This window comes from Phyllobates terribilis, unplaced genomic scaffold (genome assembly GCF_046119375.1).
Source record: "Phyllobates terribilis strain yellow unplaced genomic scaffold, ASM4611937v1 Scaffold_13__5_contigs__length_258822181, whole genome shotgun sequence".
Classification (NCBI taxonomy): domain Eukaryota; kingdom Metazoa; phylum Chordata; class Amphibia; order Anura; family Dendrobatidae; genus Phyllobates; species Phyllobates terribilis.
The window spans coordinates 212,623,166-212,651,034 of record NW_027362773.1 but is presented as its reverse complement, the minus strand read 5'-3'; the positions used below and the strand labels follow the sequence as shown (position 1 = coordinate 212,651,034).

The 27,869-nt window shown below is 43.4% G+C and overlaps 1 long non-coding RNA gene across 1 annotated transcript in view; it reads right to left on the bottom strand.

Moving 5' to 3' along the window:
- The window catches only part of LOC141174665 (uncharacterized), a 549,426-nt gene extending 533,418 nt beyond the window's left edge, over window positions 1-16,008 (bottom strand). Inside the window, exon 1 of the long non-coding RNA XR_012252939.1 lies at window positions 15,794-16,008. This is a non-coding gene — a long non-coding RNA (uncharacterized lncRNA). The remainder of the gene's footprint in view (window positions 1-15,793) is intronic.
- Between the last annotated feature and the right edge of the window lie 11,861 nt (window positions 16,009-27,869).

The window sequence follows — 27,869 nt, the reverse complement described above, 5'->3', positions numbered from 1 at the left end:
CCTCTTTAAGAAACCAAGTGCGTTGATCTACCACAGTTGGTGTTAGAAGTGTGGGCAAGATCCCCAGTAAACAAGTGTGACGGCTGTGGACAAACTGCATGTCCTGGGTGAAGGCGGCTGTGAGCATGGACAACGGTCAAACAAAATGGAGGAACTGATCAAGCACCTGGTCCAAAGCCACCACCATCAGCAGCTGCAGCAGCACAGGGAACAGCAACAGTTCCAGCAGCATCAGCTCCAGCAGCAACAGGAGCAGCAGCAGCTCCAGCAGCAACAGCTGGCACAACAGGAGACAAGTAAGCTGCTGATGCACCAGCTGCAGCAACGGCAACAACAGCAGCAGCAACAGTACCAGCAGCAGAGCTGACAACAGCAGCAGCAGATTGATGTGCTCACAGAGGCAATTTGTGGCACAGCGGCAGCTCCAACCCCAATGTCAACTGATGATTTCTCTGTCCGGAAGGCGGTGAGGAGAGCCTTTCAGAAGATGACCCCAGGTGATGACATAAAGGCCTTTTTAACCGTTTTTGAAAGGGTCGCCGATAGAGAGAAACTCCCGCCCGAGTAGTGGGCGGAAGTCCTGGCGCCATACTTAACGGAGGAGCCACAAAAGGCCTACTATGATTTAGCCTTACGAATTTTGCCAACGAATATGAAAAATTGAAAACAGAAATTTTGGCGTGCTTGGGGGTGACAATGTCTGTCAGGGCACAACGGGACCACCTCTGGGCATATCACCGTGACAAACCCCCTCGCTCCCAAATGTTTGATCTGCTGCACCTCCTCCAAAAGTGATTACATTCGGAGTCCTCTACCCCAGCGCAAATGGTGGAACGATTTGTAATGGACTGGTTCATGCACTCCCTTCCCGAGCCAGATGCAGACTTGGGTTGCCCGGGGAGATCCCCGGAATGCCGATGACTTGGTTTGACTGGTCGAAAGGTATCAGGGGGTCAATGAGTCCGTGGGGAGGCAACCCATTCCATACTGGAGTGCGGAGTTTAAAAAGGGGGTGGGGCGTCCAAAGTCCAAGGGGACGCCAGAGGTCATGCCAAGGCCCTCATCGGTGGATGTAATTTGCTGGAGATGTCACGGTCCAGGTCACATAGCAGCCCATTGTCCCCTGACCACTGAGCAAATGGAGTGTAGCATGGGATGCCGATGTTCCTTCTACGCATATCCAGCTTGCAGTGTTGACTGTCCACCAGGCAAGGGGCCTCAAGTTTGTCCTGTAAAAGTGAATTGACTGCAAATGATTGGACTACTAGACTCAGGGAGTTTTGTGACCCTCGTGAGGGCCACACTCACTCTCCAATTGATCACTGGGAAGAAGGTTGGCATCTGCTGCATTCACGGGGATGCTAAAGACTATCCGGTGGCCAGAGTGGTCATTGAAACAGCCAAAGGTACTGAGTCCCATGAGGTCAGTGTGCTCCTGGACTTGTTGCACCCAATTATCATAGGCCGGAACTTTGTGTCGTTTTGGGATTTGTGGTGGAGGGGCAGAGAACTCGATTACTCGGGTAAGAAGCAGGTTGGCCCTAAAAAAGTCTCACCAACCCCGGAGTCTGACGAGTTTCTCTTTTGTGTAATGAGTGAAACGGAGAAGGCAGCTTCCCCTAAGTCTGACATTCCCGAGATAGGGGTGACGAGGGAAAATTTTGGGGTCGTCCAAAATAGGGACCTAACTCTAAAAGAAGAGTTCAATAAGGTAACCGTTATAAATGGTATAGCACAGAAGTCAGGGGCTGACACCAGGTTTCCCTATTTCATGTTGCGTGGGGACTTATTGTACCGGGTTACTAAGGTGAGTGAGGAGGTAGTGGAGCAATTGTTGGTACCAGGTCCCTATAGACAAAGGGTGTTGGACAGGGCCCATTCACATGTCTTAGGTAAACATCTGGGGGTGGGCAAAACTAAAGAACAGGTCATTCGGAGGTTCTATTGTCTCAAATGTCACCGGGAAATCCTAAGGTATTGTAAATCCTGTCCCACCTGCCAGTTAACTATTACCACCTCTCTCTTCCAAAATCCTCTCGTACCGCTACCCATCAAGGCAGGGCAACAGAGGGACCCAGTTGAATCTCAATGTTGGCAGGACAAGCCAGAAGGGGACACTGAGGATGTTGCAGAGGAAGAGACACTATCACCGTCCCAGAAACAACAGTGCCGAGAACTTCTTCAGCGGAACCAAGACCTGATTTCAGAGTTACCCGGACGTATGCAGGTTGTTGAACATGAAATCCTGACTGAACCACATATGCAGGTGAACCAAAAGCCGTGTAGAATCCCCAAAGCCCGCCGCGAGGTGAATGAGAAGAGGAGTGTTGAGCCTGGGTGCCATCGAGGAGTCAACGAGCGGCGGGTTCAGCCCCACTGTTGGAGAGGGGCATTTCTGCAACAACTACAGGAAACTCAATAAGGTGGCTAAATTGCATGTCAATGAACTCATGGAGAAGCTAGGGTCAGCCGATACATCACCTCCCTGGACCTACTGAAAGGTTACTGGCAAATCCTCCTCTCTCAAAGTGCAAAGGAGAAGACGGCCTCTCCTACACCTGACAGTTGCTGCCAGTATACCAGAAGGCTGTCCGGGCCGCAAAGAGACCCAGCTACCTTCCAGAGAGTCATGGATCGGATCTTAGCTCCTCACAAAAAGTACACCGTAGCTTGCCTCGGCGATGTTGTGATATTCAGCCTGAATTGGGGAAGTCACCTTCAGAAGGTCCAGGCCGTGCTGGATTTGCTGAAAAAAGGGGGGTTTACCATAAACCCAAAGAAGTGTGCCATGGGGAAAAAGAAGGGAAAACACCTGGGCTACATCATCGGAAGGAGCAAAGTAATACCGATCCCCTCTCGAGAATTCCATATCTAGTGGTAGAAGGTGCCAAGTCACGGCTTTAGGCAGACGGGGGAGGTATGTAAGGTTGTTTTTAGACACCTAGTGGGTGGGAGATAAACTTGAAGTAATGCTTTAGTTCATGTTGGACTAAAAAGGGTTAGTTGGCCATGACAGATTGATTAGGAGCAGCTGTACTGCTCCTCACCATATTTCTCTGTTGTGCACACGCCCGGACTGACTGGCGTGTGCGTGATTTAGTGTTTCCACTGTGCCATGAACCGGAGAGTGCCTGGAGGGGCGTAACTAAGTATCCACCCGATCCGACCAAGGTCGCACGCTGGCTAACGACGCCGTGCACCAGGGAGGAACCGAGCAGAGGGGCCAGGTGCTACTCCAGGTCAGACCCCGGACACGGCTGTTGACCCACACCGGGGAATACAGGAACAGGCAGGTTAGGCAGGCACACAGACTGGTGGGTATAGGTAGGCACGGCTGGCGTACAGATGGGGAGGTACTGGCAAACACGGCTGGAGTGCAGACGGGGGGTACTGACAAGCACGGCTGGCGCGCAGACTGGATAGGGTGCAGTACAGACTGAGACTCAGGAACGGAACCGCTGATGCGGTGGGCAAGACAGAGCAGAGAGATACCGCCGGAGCGGTGAGCAAGGTGGAGCAGAGAGGAACTGCCGGAGCGGTGAGCAAGGCAGAGCAGAGCGAAACCGCCGGAGCGGTGAGCAAGGCAGAGCAGGCAGGAACCGCCGGAGCGGTGAGCAAGGCAGAGCAGGCAGGAACCGCCGGAGCGGTGAGCAAGGCAGAGCAGGCAGGAACCGCCGGAGCGGTGAGCAAGGCAGTGCAGGCAGGAACCGCCGGAGCGGTGAGCAAGGCAGAGCAGGCAGGAACCGCCGGAGCGGCGAGCAAGGAAGAGCAGGCAGGAACCGCCGGAGCGGCGAGCAAGGCAGAGCAGGCAGGAACCGCCGGAGTGGTGAGCAAGGCAGAGCAGGCAGGAACCGCCGGAGCGGCAATCAAGGCAGAGCAGGCAGGAACCGCCGGAGCGGTGAGTAAGGCAGAGCAGAGGAGACAGGGCTCTGTTCACACGGAACAGACTGGAAGGGAAAGGCAGAACCAGATACACACAAGGTACTTGCAATGAAGTAGCGAGTGGACTCTAAACTCACAAACGAAAGTACAGTGACAACGAGTAGGAGTTAGGTGCGGGTTCAGACTCTGCAGGAAAAGGGAAGGTATGGACATAGAGAAAAACAGGTAACAGGCTAGGAGAGTGTTCAGACAAGAACTGACACACAGGAGCGGGTCTAGGTATGCGGCCCCTAGAAGGCGGGACGAACAGGCTAGGAGCGTGTTCAGACTGGCCTGGAAATACAGCCTCCAGGAAGGCGGACAGACAGGCAAGAAAACACAGATAACAGATCCAGGTATGCGGCCCCTAGAAGGCGGGACGAACAGGCTAGGAGCGTGTTCAGACTGGCCTGGAAATACAGCCTCCAGGAAGGCGGACAGACAGGCAAGAAAACACAGATAACAGATCTAGGTATGCGGCCCCTAGAAGGCGGGACGAACAGGCTAGGAGCGTGTTCAGACTGGCCTGGAAATGCAGCCTCCAGGAAGGCGGACAGACAACAGGCTAGGAGATAGTTCAGACAGGACCTGGCACATCAGAGGAAAGAAGCCCTCTGAAGGAACGAGTTGCTCAGGCACCTCCTACTGGGTGGAGGGGGTTTAAATATCCAGTGACTCACAGCAATAGGCTGGAGATGCATTAGGGGTGCGCCCACAGCAGCTATAAGAATCAGGAAGTAACCGGGCCGCCGCCCTAAGCAGTCAGTCAAGGGACATGCAAACAGCATGCACAGGAGCAGGAATAGCAGACTGGACAGACAGGTAAGATTGCGGTCTTGCATAGTGGGAGGTGGTGCACTATGCAAGTACGCCGCAAGGAATGTTACAATCTCCACCCCTGGGTGAGACTGCCCTGGGGGGTAAATTGAGAGCTGTTTGTTTCACAGTGTGGATGTATGGAGATTGCATTTTCCTGGACTGAATGCCTTTGCTAAAGGACATGGAAGCTGGACTCTAAGCCAGGTGAGCTAACCTGCACTATTGTTTTTCCTTCTGCCGGACAAAGGCTGTATTTACATTTTCTGGTGACATGGTTTATGAGGATTGCAATAAACCAGCCGCACTTTAAATAGAAACGCTTCCTGTGCCTACCCCTTTAAGAAACCGAGCGAGTTGATCAACCACAGAAGCTATAAACAATGTATCGCACTGTATGCCAATACATTGTAGGCCAATGTTGGGGGCTTTTCCTGGTGTACATAATACATATTATTAAGACGCTGAAAATGTGATGTAAATAGCACCTTACATAAACTATGCAATTCTTTTGACATATATGTGGCCACCAAAATGATTTATTGTTTTTATGCTAAACATATTATTTCCAAAATGTTCCTGTTTGAAGTTTGCTTTATTGTTCATGTTCATATCTACTGTATATAAAAAATCCTGAAATCTTGAAGTTTTTCACTTTGGCCACTGAGCTGCACAATAATCTTGAAGCTTCCTGTTCTGTAAAAATCACTTCCAGTAACCATCCCATTATCATCACAGACAGGATTATAATGATTACATTACACAATAGATAACACAGGATCCACCATTCACAATAGGTGATGTCACAGCTCACCTTCCTCACCTGTACAATGACTGATAACACCTCTAAATACAGTCGATAACACAGTATCCACGATTCACAATAGGATGTCACAGCTCACCTCCTCCTGTACAATCACAGATAACACCTCTATATCCAGTATATAACCCAGGAGCAACCATTCACTATAGGTGATGTCACAGTTCACCTGCATCTCCTGTAAAATGACAGATAATACCTCTATATACATTAGATAAAACAGGATCCACCATTCACAATAGGTGATGTCATAGATCACCTCCTCCTCCTGTACAATGACAGATGACACCTCTATATACAGTAGATAACACTGGATCCACAATTCACAAAAGGTGATGTCACAGCTCACCTCCTCTTCCTAACACAAGATCCACCATACATAATAGATGATGTCACAACTCCCCTCCTCCTACTTCTCCACAATGATTGCTAACAACTCAATTTCTAATAATGATTCCATATTTTGGAGTCTTCAACTAATGGACCCATATACAGTAAGTCAAAGTCATCCAAAATTTCCAAGACCCATGCCTAAAACAATCATAGCATAAAAGGGCATAGCCATAAAGTAAAATTATAGAAAAATCTAATTTGGTGCAAAAATGTTACAGCTAAGACTATGTTCACACTTGCATTTGGGGCCTCGTCCATCACAGATCTTCCTAAAAACACAAAGCAAAACAGCATAGCATGCAAAGACAGACAACATGTCGGAAAACTGACAGACCCCTTTGTACTCAGTTGGGTCACCTGGGCCGTCGTTGGCGTCCAACTGATCTGGCACACCTGTCATTTTCTTGTTCTGCTCCTATGTCGGAGCTGGAAGACGGAAATGAGGAATGCAGACGTGAAGAGAACAATAAAGACATTATGAATGATTTAAAAATAGACATGTATATCTGATCTACTATTATATCAATCACATAGAAGAGAATCATCCTGAGCGGATCTGGAGACAACGGGCAGACAGCAATTGTTCCTCAAAGAAAAGACACTAAAATATAATTTACATAGAAGAACTAAAAGTCATTATTATGTGTTGTAATTAATATGTTCAATTAACGGTAATAGTGGATATGTAAATCGACTTAATCAGGGAGGGTGTAATCAGTATGCCCAGATTACATTAATTATGTGCTATTTATTAATACACTATTGTTGACTTATGTAGGCTATCTCACGCCACTATTACGGAGTAGGTTTACATGTAGCAATTCTTTTGCAGCTTTGCAAAAATCACATTTTATTCTGTCGGGACCAGAGGAGCGACCATTAGTCTTCATGAGTGAACTAAACGCCCTGGCAAGCAGGAAGCCAAGAGGCAGAAGAGTGGGTGGCACCGGAAAACAGATAATACAACCCCTTTAAGGCCCCCATACACATTAATGTTATACAAACCAGCATTTTGGTCTCCTGACAGTCCCCTGACAAATTATATCAGTGGGAGACAGATTGGGCATGCTGAATTATAGTGTCTGATCCTTCTATTCCCACAAGGAACACGTTTCTGCCAGGGAAGGGGTCACATACACACTTCTCAGCATGAGACGTGGGATGCAACTGCAAAGGTTCATTTATCTCCTCTCACTCAAACTTGCACTCAGCCTCTGTTATAGGCTGCAAAGTGAGCATAAATCCCACCCCAACACAGTCCACACACCCCGGACACACAACACGCTGCCACCACTCATCAATGACACAGGGTGATGAGTTCCCGAAATACAGTATATATTACTGTCTGATAGCAGGCCTCACACTCACTGAAAGGCTATGGAATTTTTTAGAACATACAAGAAGTACAAGAATTAAAGTTTTAAGCTTTAATATAAAAAGTACAGTGCTTACAGAAAAAAGTGTAAAAATATAAAAATAAAGCAACACACAAATAAGCAAAACAGTTATAAAATTAAAATGGAAAAATAACAGAAACACCTAAATGTTTTCGTCTAAAGTTATTCTTCCGATTTCTCGAGGGTAGGAGAAATGGTTTATGTATCACATCCAGCTGAAGATGATCTCCCACATGCGAACATCTTCCCATTGTGTAGTTCATCTTTTATATGTCTAGTCCTGGGCTTAAGTTTCCAGAAAGCCCTAGATAGTAATATTTAAATCACAGGTCAGTAACTGGACCGTGGGTTAGTGGGTTAGTTAGGGGTGAGCACCTTGCATATCAAATACCTTCTTTCCGCCAACAACCTCCTTTCTTATAGTAAATAGAAAATGTCCAGCCTGGCCAGAAGTAACCATCTGTCTAAGCTTTGAAGCTCAGGGTCACCAGGCCGACACCCTCTGTAGTCCTTTGGTTCTGAGTTCCTGTAATAAGAATGCATAGAGGTTATGCCCTTTGTGTAGTATCAGTCAAATTAGTGGCAGACGTAAACTAATGTTATTTTACTGATGTTAACATTTCTCTTACAGGGGGAGTCTAGCAGCTTACACCCCTCATTTCATTGACAACACAAGCATGTTTATGGGGAGGTTGGGAAAGATAGCTGTCGACCAACTGAGCGTTTTGCTGATGGCACCTTTCAGATGTTAGAGCAACATAAGATATATGGATTGATGAAACTGTGATTTTCAACAGTACTATCATAAGGATGTCCTGGCACACCATTCATAATGTATCAGCTGTCTGATATAGTGTAAACATCAATGTGACCTTCGTGGCATCGTTTATCAATTTTGAAGGTATGTCAAAAGCAAAAGAAAAGTCAAAGATGCTATAGGATTTTAATAGGATGAAAAGGGTGAATTGGTCAAAAATGATGCTTAGAAGGCTGAACTTTTAAATTCCTATTTTGCATGTGTTCTCTAAGAAAGCAAATGTAACATCAACTGATCTTCACTCTGCTATTGAAGAAATAAAAGAATCCACAATATCTACAGTATAAACAGAGAGATGGTGAGGGAACACTTAGCTAATTTAAATGAATTTAAATCTCCTGGTCCAGATGAATTGCATCCTAGGGTACTGAAAGCGATAGCAGAGGGAATTGCAGAACCAGTAGTCAGAATCTTTGAAAAATCCTGGAGAACAGGAGAAGTCCCAGAAGATTGGAGAAGGGCAAATGTTGTCCCTATCTTCAAAAAAGGAAAGAAGATGGAGCCAGGAAATTACAGGCCAGTGAGTCTTACTTCTATACCATGAAATATCTTTGAACAAATTATTAAATAGCATGTCTGTAAGTACTTGGATAAGAATACAGTAATTAACCAGAGCCAGCATGGGTTTGTAGCAAACAAGTCATGCCGGACTAATCTAATTTCCTACTATGATAGAATCACTGACTGGCTGGATCAGGGAAATGAAGTAGACATAGTATATCTCGACTTCAACAAAGCATTTGATAAAGTATCTCATACTATCCTTATTGAAAAAATAACCAAGTATGGGCTTGACAAGGCTACGGTTAGGTGGATTCATAACTGGCGCAGTGATCACACTGCACATTCAATTGGAAGAGTGTTTCAAGTGGGGTACCACAAGGTCTGTCCTGGTCCCAGTATTGTTCAACATGTTTATAAATGATCTAGAAAAGGGAACTAATCAAATTTGCAGACAATTCAAAGCTAGGAGACACAGCACTAGATGGCGAGGGACAGCGTTTTGAACACTAGAGAAGACAGAGAACGGATTCAGAAGGATGTAGATAAGCTTGAACAATGGTCAGCGACTAATAGAATGATATTTAACAGGGAGAAATGCAAGATTCTACATCTGGGCAAGAAAAATGAAAATTACATCTACAGAATGGGAAGAATAGAACTAAGCAAGAGCATGTGTGAAAAAGATTTGGGTATACTAAAGGCCCCGTCACACTTAGCGACGCTGCAACGATCCCGACAACGATACGACCTGTCAGGGATCGTTGCTGCGTCGCTATGTGGTCGCTGGTGAGCTGTCAAACAGGCAGGCTCACCAACGATCAGGGGAGCAGCGACATCGTGGAAAGAATCTTTCCACGATGTCCTGCTCCTGGTTACCAGCCTGCTGAAGCAGGAGCAGGCTGGTAACCATGGTAAACATCGGGTTACTAGGGGCACACGCACTCCTAGTAACCCGCTGTTTATCATGGTTACCACTCTGCTACGGTGAGCCGGAGGTTACCGCTCACTTTAGCAGGCTCGTAACCATGATAAACAGCGGGTTACTAGGTGCGCGTGTGCCCCTAGTAACCCGATGTTTATCATGGTTACCAGCCTGATCGCTGCTCCTGCTGGTCACACACAGCGATGTGTGCTGACCAGCTGGAGGGCAACAACCAAAAAAAGGTCCAGGACATTCTGCAGCGATCAGCGACCTCACAGCAGGGGCCTGATCGCTGCAAAGTGTCACACATAGCGACATCGCTGGTGAGGTTGCTGTTGCGTCACCAAAACCGTGACACAGCAGCGATCTCGCTAGCGATCTCACTATGTGAGACGGGGGCTTAACAGATCACAGACTGCCCATGAGTCAACAGTGTGATGCAGCAGCAGAAAAGGCAAACACAAATCTGGGATGTATTAAGAGAAGTATAGAGACTAGATGACGTTAAGTAATTATCCCTCTCTACTCCTCCTTGTTCACACCTCATCTGGAATACTGTGTCCAATTATGGGCACCACATTTTAGAAAAGACATTGAAAAACTCGAGCAAGTTCAGAGAAGAGCTACCAGGATGGTGACCGGTCTGCAAACTATGTCCTACAAGGAACGGTTATAGGATCTGAGAATGTTTAGCTTGCAAAAAAGAAGGCTAAGAGGAGACTTAATAGCTATCTGCAAATATCTGAAGGGCTGTCACAGTGTACAGGGATCATCCTTATTCTCATTTGCATATGGAAACACGAAAGGCAATGGAATGAAACTGAGAGGGAGAAGATACAGATTTGATATTAGAAAAAACTTTTTGACAGTGATGGTGATCAATGAGTGGAACAGGCGGCCACGAGAGGTGGTGAGTTCTCCTTCAATAGAAGTCTTCACACAGAGGCTGGACAGACATCTGTCTGAGATGGTTTAGTGAATCCTGAACTGAGCAGGGCATTGAACACAATGACCCTAGAGTTCCCTTCCAACTCTAACATTCTATGATTCTTTGATCTCCCCAAAAACTGACACAGTAAATATAGATATACTCATTAATCATACGCAGAAGAGATGATACACAGCCGTAAAAAAAAATCAGATCTACAATTTCCCTGTGCGACTTCCTGTATAACCAACATGCTTCAAGGAAACTTGGGTCTAAAATGAATAGCAATGTCCGTGATCCCGTCTGCATTCAGTGTGAGAGGAGCTGCACTTCCTGCCTTAGCAATTAAAATTCTATGAAGCGCCAGTTCTCAACAAAAAAAAGCAGGAAAAAAAAAGAATAAAAGTTGCTTAAGTTTCAAGCCGCAAGGTGCCCCATTCAGGATTTTCGTTACAAAGTGAAAAACACGAAGGAGGGCCCCAATTGTGCTCTAACAATGGCCGTCCTCTTATAATGAGAGCGAGCAGACATGTTTCCCTTTTGAAGCGAGTATTTCATACATCAGAATCACTAAAAAGCACAGCTTCTTTCCAGCGGTATCTGATAAGGAGAGGTTGCACAATTTGTTTCCTTTCGTGAATAACAAAGATAACGGGCTTTAAAAAATCCACTAACAACACATTATTCATAAAATTGAATCTGAGAGGAAGACTTGAGACCTCCTCCAAAGACAATATACAGCTGGGTATAGTCATAAATATTACATTACTGCTGCTATATCTATTCAAGAGCTGCAAGACTATTATAACACTTAACTAAAAAAAACAAAACAATGGAAACGTGTGCAATCCCCCAATAACATAATAAATAGATGTTCCAGGATTTAAATATAATGTCAGGGGGCTTTATTCTTGCTAAATCTATAAAATGACCCTCCGGACGGAAAGGTCGTCTGGGCAGGGTCCTGGATATCTTTTGTGTCTGCCTGCGATGATATACGTCACCGGTGACAAACCATTTATCTAACTGAGTGTCTGCTTTGTCCACCACCGTGCCCTGTGCTGCCAATCTGCTCCAGAAATAAAGTATAATTATTCACAATGACTATGGGGGGATGATTGGATGGAGTAGTAATTTGGCCATTTCGGTTTTGGCTTGGGTGGCATGACAAATATTTTCCTGAACTTATAAAATATCTGGTAAGAACAAGCCCAGGGAGAAGAGGATAAAACATGATATCTTTTATGAGAGTCATGAATATTTCTGCCTATTTTTTATGAAACTCATTAGAGTGCTAGCATATGTGGAAGCATGACCAATTTGTGGCATGCAAAAGCTCAGACGGGGTCCTGATCTGTAACATAACAGCCAGCACATCACTACATGGAAAGGCTGGAACGTTTGTGCTGATAGTTTGAGGAAAAACACAAAATAACTCGGATTTTACAAGCTTTTTAAAAAAAAAACATATGGCGATGTTACTATTTCTGGAATAGCATGTTTATGAGGAAAACAAAGAGCTGACATATTATTGAAAATTAGCGGAAAATGTTAATAATTATATCCGTCTATAAAAACACAACCAGTCATTGAGTCGTGTGGGCATAGATAGAGAGACACATAGATATGTAGGAAAATTAGCTAGCTAGATAGATGGATAAATAGATAGATAGATAGATAGATAGATAGATAGATAGATAGATAGATAGATAGATAGATAGATATGAGTTAGATAATAGATAGATAGGTGGATGGATAGATAGATATTAGATATTAGTCAGATAGATGGATGGATAGATAGATATTACTGTAAATAGATAGATTGATAGATATTAGATAGATATGAGTTAGATGATAGATAGGTGGATAGATAGATAGATATTTGATAGATATTAGAGAGACAGCTATTAGATAGATACATATTAGACAGATAGATGGATGGATAGATAGATATTACTGTAGATAGATAGATCAATAGATATTAGATAGATATGAGTTAGATGATAGATAGATAGATAGATAGATAGATAGATAGATAGATAGATAGATAGATAGATGTTTGGCTGGATGGATGGATAGATATTAGATAGATGATAGATAGATGGAAAGATAGATAGATAGATAGATAGATAGATAGATAGATAGATAGATAGATAGATTTGATTCATAGTGTGAACCTTTCTCCAGCAATGCTATGAATCGAAACGTTGCCACATGGGCCAATAAAGTCCAGTAATTTGCACCTTATTTTTTGGAGTGCCGCTTCAATTTGTGTGTTTATATGATCAGGTTTGGCAGTTACAAGAGAGGCCTTGCACCCAGACTTAGTTTTTGTCACAAGCAGGTGCTACCTAGTTTTCTTTTTGATTAGATAGATAGAGAGAGAGATATGATCAAGATAATTGCTAGAGAGACTGATAGAAATGAGATAAATTAATAGGAAAATATCAAAGATAGGTCAAAACACAGATATCACAGATACATAAACAAAATAAATGGATAGATAGATAAAAAGATATGCTGAAAGTTCACAAATTATGATGTATATAAAGTGTTGAATTGAGGGTGGCAAGGGCCCACCAGTGGCATTGATTCTGGGGGCCACTGTTGAGCTACATACAAATATTGCATTACCTTCATTCACAAGTTTATCTCTGCTTCTATATAATACACTGAGTAGTTTGTTGAATGAAGGAAGAGGAGCTGCATCTGTCTGTACATAGAGAATCAAATGTATTGGATCAACTACTGCTCATGTTGAGGGCTAAGTGACTTACCCCTGCACAGGGACCCACCGGGGGCTTCACCTGTTCCCCTGTGGGCCAGTCTGAGCCTCTGTATACATATTCCTTGTAGCCAAAGTTAACCCTGGTTGACATCATTTGTGATTCACATACTCTAATTATGGACTGGGGGACTGAACACTTTTGCCTCTCAACCACTTTCATACTGGAATTCTCCAGGAGACGAAAAGGTTAAACACCCCCACCCCCTTGCCACATATTCCTGTAGTAATCATATCATGACAAAGTGGCAGCTGTTTTGCCAGTATTTTTTGTTATGTGACTCAAAAGCTATACGAGCTCTCACGTCCATGGCGAATTTCAAGGCAATGTATCCAATGTGTATGCATTTTCTTTTTCATTGACTATGCTTTTACAGTGCAGAATAGTTAATAGCATGAGCTGATCCATGTGTGCGCTTAAACATAGGTGTACATGACTGCCCACAGGTCTCTTTATGCATTGTGACAGCTAAATAATTGTGGTGTAACGGGAAAAAAATGGAAAAAAAAGTGCTATACATGCAAGCGAGGGGGAAAAAAAAGCAATATAAAGTCCCTTAAACATCTCAGCAACATTAAGTGTGTATTCTCAGCAGTGTCGAGCTGAACACCAGACTCGCTCATCAAACACCTCCGGGCTCGGCTATGTAATAGAAACAAATTGGCAATGACTGCCCAAGCAAGTAACACAGGCCTACTGATTTGTAGATTGATAGTGATGCCTAATGATCCCCTTGGGCAGATCAATAGCACCAAATCCTCATTGCTGCCTTTCTTCTTTATTGGCACTGCACAGTTCCAAGAGAACAGTATAAAATCACTCCAGGAGTAAAAAAAAATCAGGTGAAACTGATACCGAGTGCGGACTTTTCTATCCTCGGCCATAAGTAGTGACGATGCAGGATCCCCGAAATATTCCGATCTCCACGATAGCTATTAATGCACCATAGTGACCGAGGGAATGTGCAATGTGAACCAATGTCATTCATTTTTTTTATTCGGAAGAGCTTGGCAATACACCATTGTTGATTTTGGTGACCCGTGATGTGGTTGTTTCGATGATTTTGGATACCTACTAGCTCGTACAAGTACATTCACATATGGTAGATTGGGTTTTTTTCTGCGACTGTCCCGTTCATATGCATGCTACAGATACGACCCCATTCCCACGTTTGCAACTGATTTTCGGTCTCAGAAACATATATCTGCACATATTTGCTGAGCTATAGATATGATTAAATATACATATATATCATGTGTCCCCAATATATCCCATATATAACCAATGATGATATACTGTATATCTGCACATATTTGCTGAGCTTTAGATATGATTAAATGTGTCCCTAATATAACCCATATATAACCAATGAAGATATATATCAGCTTATATTTGCTGAGCTATAGATAATATGATAATATGATTAAATATACATATATATCACACGTGTCCCCAATATAACCCATATATAATCAATGATGATATATATCTGCGAATATTTGCTGAGCTACAGATATGATTAAATATACATATATATTACACTAATAACTAATGATGATAGTTGTAAAGTAAAAAGTTTATGTTAATGACTTAGGAGCAAATTACACAAACCTATGTTAATATTTAAAAAAATATATGAACTTATTTGTACATTTTGAAAAAGTTCAAAACGAGCAAATTTGTAAATGTTTTATGTACATCTTGATTAATTTATGTATGTATAGATTTTATTAGCAACATGGGGCTGGTAAGTGATAATTAAGTATGCATAATAAAATGATACGGCTAAGGGATGAAGATGGAGGCTCCTATTTACCTGGAACGATCACCATCATCATTATTATTATCATTCTAATCGAAACATTGTGATGAACAGGCGCGGAGCAGGGAGAGGATGCTTTACATCCCTTCTTGCTCCATCACCTCCCCCTTTACTCCTCGCACAACACACACACACCTCCCTCCGTCACTCGCTCACAGAAGTCATCCGATTTTAATCATTACATCATTATGTCATTTCAATACTAATCTCTGGTCTTCACACCTTCAGTACTTTGACATGCAAATGTAGATAGAAAAAAAAAAAGGCACACATTAATATTGGAAATTTGCAGCAATGCCCTCCAGCGCAGTAATATTTTTATTACAACCCTCCTTTTCCTACACACACACACATTCATTCCCCCTTTTTCTACACGCAGAGCTGGTGATCACAAGAAACAAGAGCGATCTGTAGAAGATCAGACGGGGAGGTGGGGAGAGGCAAGAAACACATACACGTGTCAACAAGGCAGCCCTGCCACCCAATTTGCATATTTACATGAGTGCCACCCTCGTATGACTTAAGCGAGGAACTTCGCTCATTTTCCACACCCATCAATCTCCAGTCCTCTGAGGAAGCTACAATTAGACAACTAAGTAGGTGGACGGGATTAAACGTAAGGACACCACAGAAGCCAATAAAAAAAAAAAATAGAAAGCAACCTTACCACAAGACGCCTTGCTTTCTCTTGGTCTTAAAAAAAGAAATTCCCCGCGGTTTCTTTAGATTTTTTTGAGACCCGTCCTTCAGGGTTTTTAGTTTTTACCTCTCTCTCTCCCTTTCTCTCTCTCTCTCCCTCCTTCCTCCTCCTCTTTCTGTGTGTTGTGCCTGGGTTTATAAAAAAAAAAATAAAAGACAACTCCATGTTAAGTGAACAGTCAAAGCATCATGAAGTGTACAGCTCAAGGGGGAGGACATGACTTGGGGTGGGTCACATCCTAGTCCTTTATAAATAGCTCTCAAAATAAGGGGCTCAAGAAGTCAATAGAAAAAAAAGGCAAATATGTAAATGATCCATGTGCAAAATAATAATAATAATAATAAAAAAAACAATGGGCGAATAGACGACAAATAAATATTAAAAAAAAGGGAGAGTGGACGACAAATATAAGAAAAAAGAGAGTGGACGACCAGTTTAAAATAATATTAATAGATGCATGAGCAGCGGCTACGATTTTTCTACCAGGAGATCTTCATCATTCAAGATTTCAAACCACAATAAGAAATTTTATAAATAAAAAATCAAGAGATAAGATGAGTCTGAGATGCTAAGAAAAGGCAATTTTAAGTGAACTCTAAGGGTTACACAAATACCAAAATAAAAATTCTTTGTTTTATTTGAAACAGAACTCTTGGCTCACGTGTACGGCTAAATTATTTTTCCTTTATTTATTTTTTTTTTTTATCATTCCTGCTTTGTGCACGGAAAAAAAAAATGTTTTGTATTCCAGCTTTGTCTCTTCGGAAAAAAAAAAACAGGTAATTTTAATAATCTGACCACAGAGACTGAATTTCAGATTCCACTTTCTATAGAAATAATGCTTTTTTTTTTTTTTGTAAATCCTTCTGCAGTAAGGATAAAAAAAAAATAAAGAATGAAAATATGTTCGGCCATAAAGATAGTAATGTTACATTTAATGTACATGATAATAGAAAAAAATAATCTTTGAAGGAAAAGGTCCCAAAGGCCACAGGAAAGGTTGTTTGCTCCCTTTTTATTTAATAGAGGTCACCTAGACTGGATAGCATAACTTAAATGAAAAGCTTCTTCGGTGCAATTCTAACACGTGCCGTGCAGGGTCAGCCAGTGTCTTGCATGGGCTCATCAAAAATACATAACCAGACAGCCTAATAGTATTTCAGCACATTCATTTTTGGGCAGGAACATGGGGGATGGTGAACAGAGATAGGGAAGAAATGAATTATATGCCTTCTCAATAAAAAAAAACAAAAAACAGGATTTCGCTCGTGTCTGCTTTGCTGCTGTTGAGGAAGGGCAAGGAATTTTATTACGGAAATAATCCACATATTTAAAAAAAAAAAGAATGTCCTATATTTCTGAGGTTATAACTAATGAACTATAGTCACAGAGCATAATCATTTTTTTTTTCACAGTCCATTACAAATCGAGACCGAGAAAAACAAAAAATGCTATTTTCTTTTGGACTGCTGCAAAACAACACACAAGTATAATTGGAACGGATGACCTAGCGTAGGAGCATCTTTTTTTTTTTTTTGTAAGGCATGCACACACAATAATATAAAAATATATATATATGTATTTATTTATTTATTTTTTAAAGGCCACATAAAGGGTATTTTCTATAGAACGGTCAATTTATGGCACAAGGAAACAGGTAGGTAGGTCTCTGGGAGGATGCCAGCCGCAGGATGGAGGGGACCTATAGCAACATGCTCGACGGGAAGGGGTTAATGTTGCCAATCTCTTGTCAGGCAGACAGTAGAAAAATATGACAGGGGACAAACAGAAAATAATAAGAGCAAGTGGGATGAGAGAATGCATAAACCCTCCTCCTAAATCTAGCCTGGAGATAAGTGACCCTGCTGAGGGAAGACGGAGATGCAGAGGTGACCCAATGCTAACCAGCCTGTTAGCAATAATAAGGTGAGCGCACATGTAAGGGCGACATTACAGCATTGGGGAAATATTCCCCTTTGTGTTTGCACAAGCTCATTTTGCCATGTGTATTCATAGCGCCAGAGAGAGAGGAGAGGAAATACGTTGTAACATCATCTCTCTTCAATCAGGATTGTTCTTATTTATGGCGAAATAGGAGTTACATTAAAAATCAAGAGCGTTCCTGCTCCTAATGACCGCGCTGGGGCATAAGTACATGGTGTCTAATTCTTTGGCATTAGAATCTATACGTTTTTCTCTTCCGCCTTGTCCGTGTCGTAGGTCATGTTACATATATGCGATGTTGTGTAGTCGTTGTGTGCGATATTTATGATATTATAAATATTAAAGGCAGATAACGGCGCGCTTTGTCATTGTATGATAAGCTGTTAGATTGTATTATTATGTGCCGGCTTACATCTCTTCATGTGATCAGCATTATATCCAATTGAAAGAGAAGTATTAGGTCAGCTGCAATCATAAAAAGAGAGGAGCACAACATATTTAAATCCTATGCAAATAGAGAGGCCTGCGAGGGACATAAGTGTAAAACCACTGCCCTCTAAGGGCCAATGTGAGCATGACACCAGGCATCATTCGGGGATTCTTTTGTATAAACTCCAGGTCTGCAGTGATGAGGCGGATGATTTGCAGAATACAGATGTGTATAATTTATTATGCTTTATACCTACAGATTACACTATACATATCTTTATTTTTTTACTTATTATTATCAATATGATATGGACTCAACAACAGTTAGATGTAGCATTCAGCAATTTTTTTTTAAATTAATTATACTTTTAACATGCAAATTATTTAATGGTATGAGTCTTAGAGAATTTGTGGTGTTACCCATTAATACTTTTTAGTTACCAGGGGCTTAAAATAGTGGGTGTACAGGTTTCAGTCACCTAATAGGGGCCCAATGACCATGACCACGCTGCTAGAGAGGAGTGCTACAAATGACAGGTGATAATTGGGGAGGCACACTAATAGATTTTGCAACGAGGCGCCGGATTGTCCTTCTGATTGTCCTTAGTATAGAACTGGGGGGAGGTCTAGACTTCATCACTAAAAAGCTAGAAAACCCCCACATTTTCATTATTTAATCTCAGAGTACACGATTTACTGGTAATCTTTACAACTGTCACCATCTCAGTATGAAGAACGTAAATTCATTATTACTTCTCTTATAGTTAGTACTTTTATAACACCAGGCTTCATTTTCCCACTCTATATTATGATAGTTCTTCTGCTTCTTCCTATTATTATTATTGTATTTTCCATATAATAAATATGTATCATAAGTATAGAGATACATGCATATACACATACAAACACACACATATGGACACAAGTACCCACATACATATACACAAGTACCTACGTACATACATACACACACATATACACTCATACACATGTACATACACACATATACATACACTCTTACACATATACACACACAAAAACATACATTAAAACACAAGTACGTACATATATATATACCCACATACATATATACATACACACGCACATACATATATAAATATACAAGTATACACAGACAAATACATAGATATACACATAAATACACTTGTATATACACACACAAATGCACACATACACATCCCACCGGAAGAAGCTGGTTGAAACGCGCGTCGGGGTGTAGTGACACAACACTTAATGTTCCCAGGTCGTGACTAACTGGTTTTAATAAGGTATTGCATGTTACCACTGTACTATAGTCCTAATGCCTGTGTCTGTGTCCTATTTTTGAGGCATCTTTATAATACGTTATTATAATTTATCAAATGTGCAATAAAAGTATACAGATCTAACTCATTTCTTAGATCACTTTCTTTTGCCTTGGGATTTATTTTTCACTTATCTCAGGCTGTTGAGTTTAATGTATTGTGTTGAAATGCTATGAAATAGCTTTATTCTATAAAGAAAGGACTTATTTTTGTTTACTTATACATATACAAATATATACATACGCATACATAAAATCACATACATATACACACATATACATACACAAATACAAGTACATACACACACATACATATGCACATAAGTATATATGTATATATATATATATACACACAAATACATACATGCATAAACAGACACATACACACAAATATATATACTGTATATATACACATGTACATACATACGCAAAAATACAAATACACATACTGTACACATGCACACACATACATACACACATAGAAACACTTACAGTACATACACAAATATACATACAAATGCACATATACAAGACTCCATTGTACCGATGATAAGAAAAAGGACAGAATTACACATTGCTACCTCGTTTGATTTGATGTTTTATTAGTAAAGCTATTGGTAACGATACAAATGCTGGAAATTCATCAATAAATACTTGCTGAACAGTGTGACTGCGAGAGCCAGTGATGGAAATGGATGAGGCCCAAGTAATAGGGACTGCAGAATAAGTGCCTTTCTATGATAATTAGAGCATGACGACTGTATGATCACTAGCTGCTGCCGGACTACAATTCATACTGTCTGTGTGAAGATAATGTAAAGATAGTGGGGATTATAGTCTAGAGAGCACTGATGAAAGTCTGCATTAAAGCCCTTGAGATGCGGGATTTTAAAGTAACAAACTGGCTTTATATTATCTGTTAAAAAAAAAACCTTGAGTGATAGCTGGACAAAGGCTGGACTTGCTGAATTTCATTAAGACCCACCCCACTGTATGGAAACACTGATATTCCGCACTATTATATTAACAGAGGTATAGCGGAGATTAGTTTGTCATTGTATATGTGTTGTCTTCTTACATAGGACTGCAGGTTCAGCATTCTCTGAGAAAGTTATCATGATATATGATGCAAAAAAAAAAAGCGCTCCCAAATCCTAAAGTCACATATTCATCTCCACTAAGTAAAGTGTCTATGGATTAGACTCCCATCCATGAGATGTTGTAATGTGTGTCCAGTTATGTTTTGTCTGCTTTAGATTCTCGCCATTAGCTCACCATCACGGAGTTCCATGTTACACAGTAATCATGGACGAACGCTTTGATCCTAATGGGAATTTCTATCTCATATTTCTCTGATAAGATTAATGCATCCTCTGCTTCCAGCCATACATACGTATCCAGCTTTGCATAGGAGGCTGGAAACATTGTAACATGGGAAGTAAAAACAATATGTACTAGTGTGAAATGAAAAATATATTTTGGCAAATATTTTACATACATGAATGTGGTCAGTGGTCAGCGCTATGTGAATACATATTAACGCCAATGACATATGTGAAGAGAGGGGAAGGCCGGGGTGAAAAGAGAGAGCGAGGAGGGTAAAAGTACTAGGCGGAAAAAGCAAAATATCCCATTCCCCTGCATAGTCCACTGTGGGGTGTTTCCCTTTAATACTGCATAGATATTTGTCTATATCAAAAAATGGGGTCGATGGATTACCGCTTCCAGTTCAAGATATAACATCAACAAACAAACTCAAGCAAAATCCGCTCAGTTTCAAGGAAGATATAGATACAATTGTTTAAAATTAATTAATTTTTATTTCCAACAATTTTTAAAAAAATGTTTTAAAAAATGTACAGTACAGACAAAAAGTTTGGACACATCTTCTAATTTAAAGATTTTTCTGTATTTTCATGACTATGAAAGTTGTACATTCACACTGAAGTCATCAAAACTATGAATTAACACATGTGGAATTATATACTTAACAAAAAAGTGTGAGACTACTGAAAATATGTCTTATATTCCCCCCAAACCATCTCGATTGGGTTCAGGTCTGGTGACTGTGGAGGCCAGGTCATCTGGCGTAGCACCCCATCACTCTCCTTCTTGGTCAAATAGCCCTTACACAGCCTGGAGGTGTGTTTGGGGTCATTGTCCTGTTGAAAAATAAATGATGGTCCAACTAAACGCAAACCGGATGGAATAGCATGCCGCTGCAAGATGCTGTGGTAGCCATGCTGGTTCAGTATGCCTTCAATTTTGAATAAATCCCAAAAGTTTGGACACACCTTCTCATTTAAAGATTTTTCTGTATTTTCATGACTTTGAAAATTGTACATTCACACTGAAGGAATCAAAACTATGAATTAACACATGTGGAATTATATACTTAACAAAAAAGTGTGAAACAACTGAAAATATGTCTTATATTCTAGGTTCTTCAAAGTAGCCACCTTTTGCTTTGATGACTGCTTTGCACACTCTTGGCATTCTCTTGATGAGCTTCAAGAGGTAGTCACCGGAAATGGTTTTCACTTCACAGGTGTGCCCTGTCAGGTTTAATAAGTGGGATTTCTTGCCATATAAATGGGGTTGGGACCATCAGTTGTGTTATGCAGAAGTATAGTGGATACACAGCTGATAGTCCTACTGAATAGACTGTTAGAATTTGTATTATGGCAAGAAAAAAGCAGCTAAGTAAAGATAAACGAGTGGCCATCATTACTTTAACCCCTTCAGGACCCAGCCTATTTTGACCCTAAAGACCTTGGCATTTTTGTCAATTCTGACCAGTGTCCCTTTACGAAGTAAAAACTCTGGAACACTTCAACGGATCCTAGCGATTCTGAGATTGTTTTTTCGTGACATATTGGGCTTCATGTTAGTATTAAATTTAGGTCGATAATATTTGCGTTTATTTGTGAAAAAATCAAAAATATGGGAAAAAATTTGAAAATTTTTCAATTTTCAAATTTAGAATTTTTATTCTACTAAACCAGAGAGTGATGTGACACAAAATAGTTTATAAATAACATTTCCCACATGTCTACTTTACATCAGCACAATTTTGGAAAAAAAAAAAATTTTGGTAGGAAGTTTGAACGGTTCAAAGTTCATCAGCAATTTATCTTTTTTTCCAGAAAAAATTTACAAAACCATTTTTTTAGTGACCACATCACATTTGAAGTCCCTTTGAGGGGTCTTTATGACAGAAAACACCCAAAAGTGACACCATTCCAAAAACTGCACCCCTCAAGCTACTCAAAACTACATTCAAGAAGATTATTAACCCTTCAGGTGCATCACAGGAACTAAAGCCACATGGAAGAAAAAAATGAACATTTTTATTTTTCTAACAAAAATTTTCTTTTAGCCTAAATTTTTTAATTTTCACATGGGTAACAGGATAAAATGCATCCTAAAATTTGTTGGTCAATTTCTCCTTAGTACAGTGATACCTCATATGTGGTCATAAACCACTGTTTGGGCGCATGGCAGGGCTCAGAAGAGAAGGAGCGCAATTTGACTTTTGGAGCTAATTTTCCATTCAAAAAGTAAAATGGCGCTCCTTCCCTTCTGAGCCCTGCCATGCGCCCAAACAGTGGTTTATGACCACATATGAGGTATCAGTGTACTCAGGAGAAATTGACCAATACATTTTAGGATGCATTTTATCCTGTTACCCATGTGAAAATTAAAAAATTTAGGCTAAAAGAAAATTTTTGTGAAAAAAAAAGTACTTTTTTGTTTTCACAGATCATTTTGTGAAGCACCTGGGGGTTCCAAGTGCTCACTATGCATCTAGATAGGTGCCTTGGGGGGTCTAGTTTCCAAAATGGGGTCACTTGTGGGGGAGCTCCACTGTTTAGGCACATTAGGGGCTCTCCAAACGCAACATGGTGTCCGCTAACAATTTGAGCCGATTTTCCATTCAATTTGTTAGCGGACACCATGTCGCGTTTGGAGAGCCGCTGTGTGGCCAAACATTGGAGCTCCCCCACAAGTGACCCCATTTTGGAAACTAGACCCCCCAAGGCACCTATCTAGATGCATAGTGAGCACTTGGAACCCCCAGGTCCTTCACAAATTAATCCGTAAAAATAAAAAAGTGTTTCTTTTTCCACTTTTTCATTTTTATGAATCAATTTGTGAAGCACCTGGGGGTTCCAAGTGCTCACTGTGCATCTAGATAGGTGCCTTGGGGGGTCTAGTTTCCAAAATGGGGTCACTTGTGGGGGAGCTCCAATGTTTGGGCACACAGCGGCTCTCCAAAAGCAACATGGTGTCCGCTAACAAATTGTCGGCTCAAATTGTTAGAAGACACCATGTTGCGTTTGGAGAGCCACTGTGTGGCCAAACATTGGAGCTCCCCCACAAGTGACCCCATTTCGGAAACTAGACCCCCCAAGGCACCTATCTAGATGCATAGTGAGCACTTGGAACCCCCAGGTCCTTCACAAATTAATCCGTAAAAATAAAAAAGTGTTTTTTTTTCCACTTTTTCATTTTTATGAATCAATTTGTGAAGCACCTGGGGGTTCCAAGTGCTCACTATGCATCTAGATAGGTGCCTTGGGGGGTCTAGTTTCCAAAATGGGGTCACTTGTGGGGGAGCTCCAATGTTTGGGCACACAGCGGCTCTCCAAAAGCAACATGGTGTCCGCTAACAAATTGTCGGCTCAAATTGTTAGAAGACACCATGTTGCGTTTGGAGAGCCGCTGTGTGCCCAAACATTGGAGCTCCCCCACAAGTGACCCCATTTTGGAAACTAGACCCCCCAAGGCACCTATCTAGATGCATAGTGAGCACTTGGAACCCCCAGGTCCTTCACAAATTAATCCGTAAAAATAAAAAAGTGTTTTTTTTTCCACTTTTTCATTTTTATGAATCAATTTGTGAAGCACCTGGGGGTTTCAAGTGCTCACTATGCATCTAGATAGGTGCCTTGGGGGGTCTAGTTTCCAAAATGGGGTCACTTGTTGGGGAGCTCCAATGTTTGGGCACACAGGGACTCTCCAAACGCAACATGGTTCCAATTTGTTAGTGGACACCATTGTGTAGTGTATGTCAGGTTGGTGTGCGGTGTGGTATATTGTAGTGTATATGACTCGCCCCCTGGGCCGTGGGGCACGCGGATCCGGGCGATAGGGAGATGCTGGGAGTAGTAGTGGCGGCCCGGTCCCGCGGCTCAGGGTGGTCAGACCAATGGTAGTCTGCTACTGTACTTTAGATAATGTCCGACTACGCCACCCGTGGATTGCGGTTATTAGGAACCGCCGCTGCAAGGCAGTCCGCTGGGGCTGATGATGGGTGCAGCTGAGGTGATGTGACTCCCCACGGGAAGAGTGCAGCCCCAGGGCAGTGTAGTGGATGGTGGGAGTGATGGTAGTGCGAGTCCCGGTGCTGATAGTGCTGGAGGCGCGAAGGAGCACACAGACAACAAGTTACAGTCCAGGGTCTTTACTCACAGTTCGTTTGTTCCGGGTCACTTCTGTCAGCAGTGACCGCCCGAGCCGTGCTGCGTCCACCAGGTGAGGGGCTCGGTCAACTCCCAGGCAGCTCAGGAGCATGGCACAGGACCCCCTTTAATCCTTTCTCTGGCCTGCCTCACCAGTGACCCACTTTTGTCCAGCTGCCGCGGACTTGTGCGGTTAAACGTGGGCCCCGTCCTCCGCTGTCCTATATGGTGCCTTCCTAGCAGGTTTGATGAGGTGTCGCACCAATAGATGATCACGACGACCGGTCTTTGGCTGAGGGTTGTTTCTCCTCCACCAACTTGGGATCCGGTACCCTTAATCTGCCTGACCCTGCACCCTGGATTCTCGTGGGTTCTTAGGGTCCCTTCCACCTTCTTGTTCCTGAGCCCTTCTGTTTCTCTGTCTCTCCTTCTTTGCAGTTCCTGTTCTGTTCCTTTCTGTTCCTTTCTCTTGGAGCTGAGATGAGCCAGAATCTCAGCTCCCCTTCACCTCCTCCTCGGCCTCTCACTAGGCCCTCCTGGAGTAGAGCTCCTACAGAGCCTCTACTCCCTGTCTTCTCCTCTGGCTGAACTGACCCAGAACTAAGATGGTGCCCACCTTTTATACCTCCCTCTGACCATGACCCCAGGTGACCAGCAACCAATGGGCTCCTACCTACGCTCAGAAACCGCCCCCTATCTGCCCCTACAGCACTGGGTGTTCCACCCCTCCCTCCCCACTCCAGCAGGGACATGGTTGGTCGTGCCTGCACTTCTGTCTAGTGGGAGCACCGTTGAGCTGTCCCTCGGAAATGGGGTGTGTGTGCTGCATGCAGCTAACTGAGCCCTGGTCCATACTCCATCCTTACCCGGGAGTGGAATACCACACCTCTGGCAGAGGTGCAATACCCCTGTAGCGGCCGAGCCCTCGGGGCGCTACATATACACCACACACACACACACACACACTACAACACACACACCAACCTGACATAGCCTCCTAAGCTGAGTACGCCCTAGACTGGGATGAGTGGGACGGGCGGGACATTTTGTGTGCTGTGTGCGTGTGTAAAAAAAAAAAAAAAAAAAATCGAAACTTTATTATAGTGTGAGTGTACGTGTGTGTGTGTGTGTGTGTGTGTGTGCTTGGTGTAACCTTCTGCAGTCACGTGTGGGGGCTGTCAGGCGTAGGGGGCTGTCAGGCGTAGGGGGCTGTCAGGCGTAGGGGGGGGCTGAAGAGATGGAGGAGCCAGCAGCTGCAGCAAGGGGGGTGATCACTGGGGCAGGAGCCAGCAGCAGCAAGGGGGGTGATCACTGGGGCAGGAGCCGGCAGCAGCAAGGGGGGTGATCACTGGGGCAGGAGCCGGCAGCAGCAAGGGGGGTAGGAGGCCGGCAGCATCAGGGGGGTGATTACTGGGGCAGAAAGCGGAGCAGGAGCCAGCAGCAGGGGGGTGATCACTGGGATGGGGGGGTGCACACTGGGGATGGGGAGTGAACACTGGAGACAGGTGGGGGTGAACACTGGGGACAGGGGGGGGTGAACACTGGGGACAGGGGGGGTGAACACTGGGGACAGGGGGGGGTGAACACTGGGGGGGTGAACACTGGGGACAGGGGGGGTGAACACTGGGGGGAGGGGTGATATCACTGGGACTGGGGGATGGTGGGCTTGATCACAGGAGCAGGGCATTTACACTGAGCCTGCTGCTGCTGTGATCACAGTCCACCGGCTGTCAGAAGGAGAGCAGCAGCCGGTGGATGAAGACGTGGGAGAGGGAGCAGAGGGAGCGGAGGTCGGGGTGCAGGTATGAAAGTGGAGGGGGGTGGAGGGGGGGTCGGGGGTGGAGGGGGGGCAGGGTGGAGTGGAGGGGGGGTCGGGAGGAGCGGGGGCAATACTACCTGATGCAGATCAGCGGCGGCAGCAGGCGATCAGCGGCGGCAGAAGCGATCCACGAGCTCAGCAGCAGAGGGTCCACGGGGGGGCAGCTGCAGAGGGTCCACGGGGGGGCAGCAGCAGAGGGTCCACAGGGGGCAGCAGCAGAGGGTCCACAACGGCCGGCACACGATCCATGGACGGGCAGTTGCGGCCATCATTAAAAACTCCCTCCACATCTGATTGGGGCTAGTATCCATGTGACGCTAGCCCCCCAATCAGATCTGGGGGGAGGGTGGGGACAGAGGTGACACTCCCCCCAGCCAATGGCTGATGCTGTAAGCATCAGGCCATGCCCAGATTTAAATATTACACCAATTTTCATTGGTGAAATATTTAATTCATACCGATTGGCAGTTTCATTAAAAGTGAAAATGAAACAGCCAATCGGAGGGGTCCCAGGCACGGGGGGGTTAATCCACCCCCCGGGGGGTCGACTTCAGGATGTCCAGTTGCAGTAGCAACTGTGAAACCTGAGCCACCCCGCTCGCAGGCGCTGCAGGGGCTCTTTCCCTCCATGTCACAGACGCTGTGACATGGGTCGGGAAGGAACTGTTTTCCATGTCACAAACGGTGTGACACGGGTCGGGAAGGGGTTAAGAAATGAAGGTCAGTCAGTCCGAAAAATTGAGCAAACTTTGAAAGTGTCCCCAAGTGCAGTTGCAAAAACCATCAAGCGCTACAAAGAAACTGGCTCACATGAGGACCGCCCCAGGAAAGGAAGACCAAGAGTCACCTCTGCTTCTGAGGATAAGTTTATCCGAGTCACCAGCCTCAGAAATCGCAGGTTAACAGCAGCTCAGATTAGAGACCCGGTCAATGCCACACAGAGTTCTAGCAGCAGACACATCTCTACAACAACTGTTAAGAGGAGACTTTGTGCAGCAGGCCTTCATGGTAAAATAGCTGCTAGGAAACCACTGTTAAGGACAGGCAACAAGCAGAAGAGAC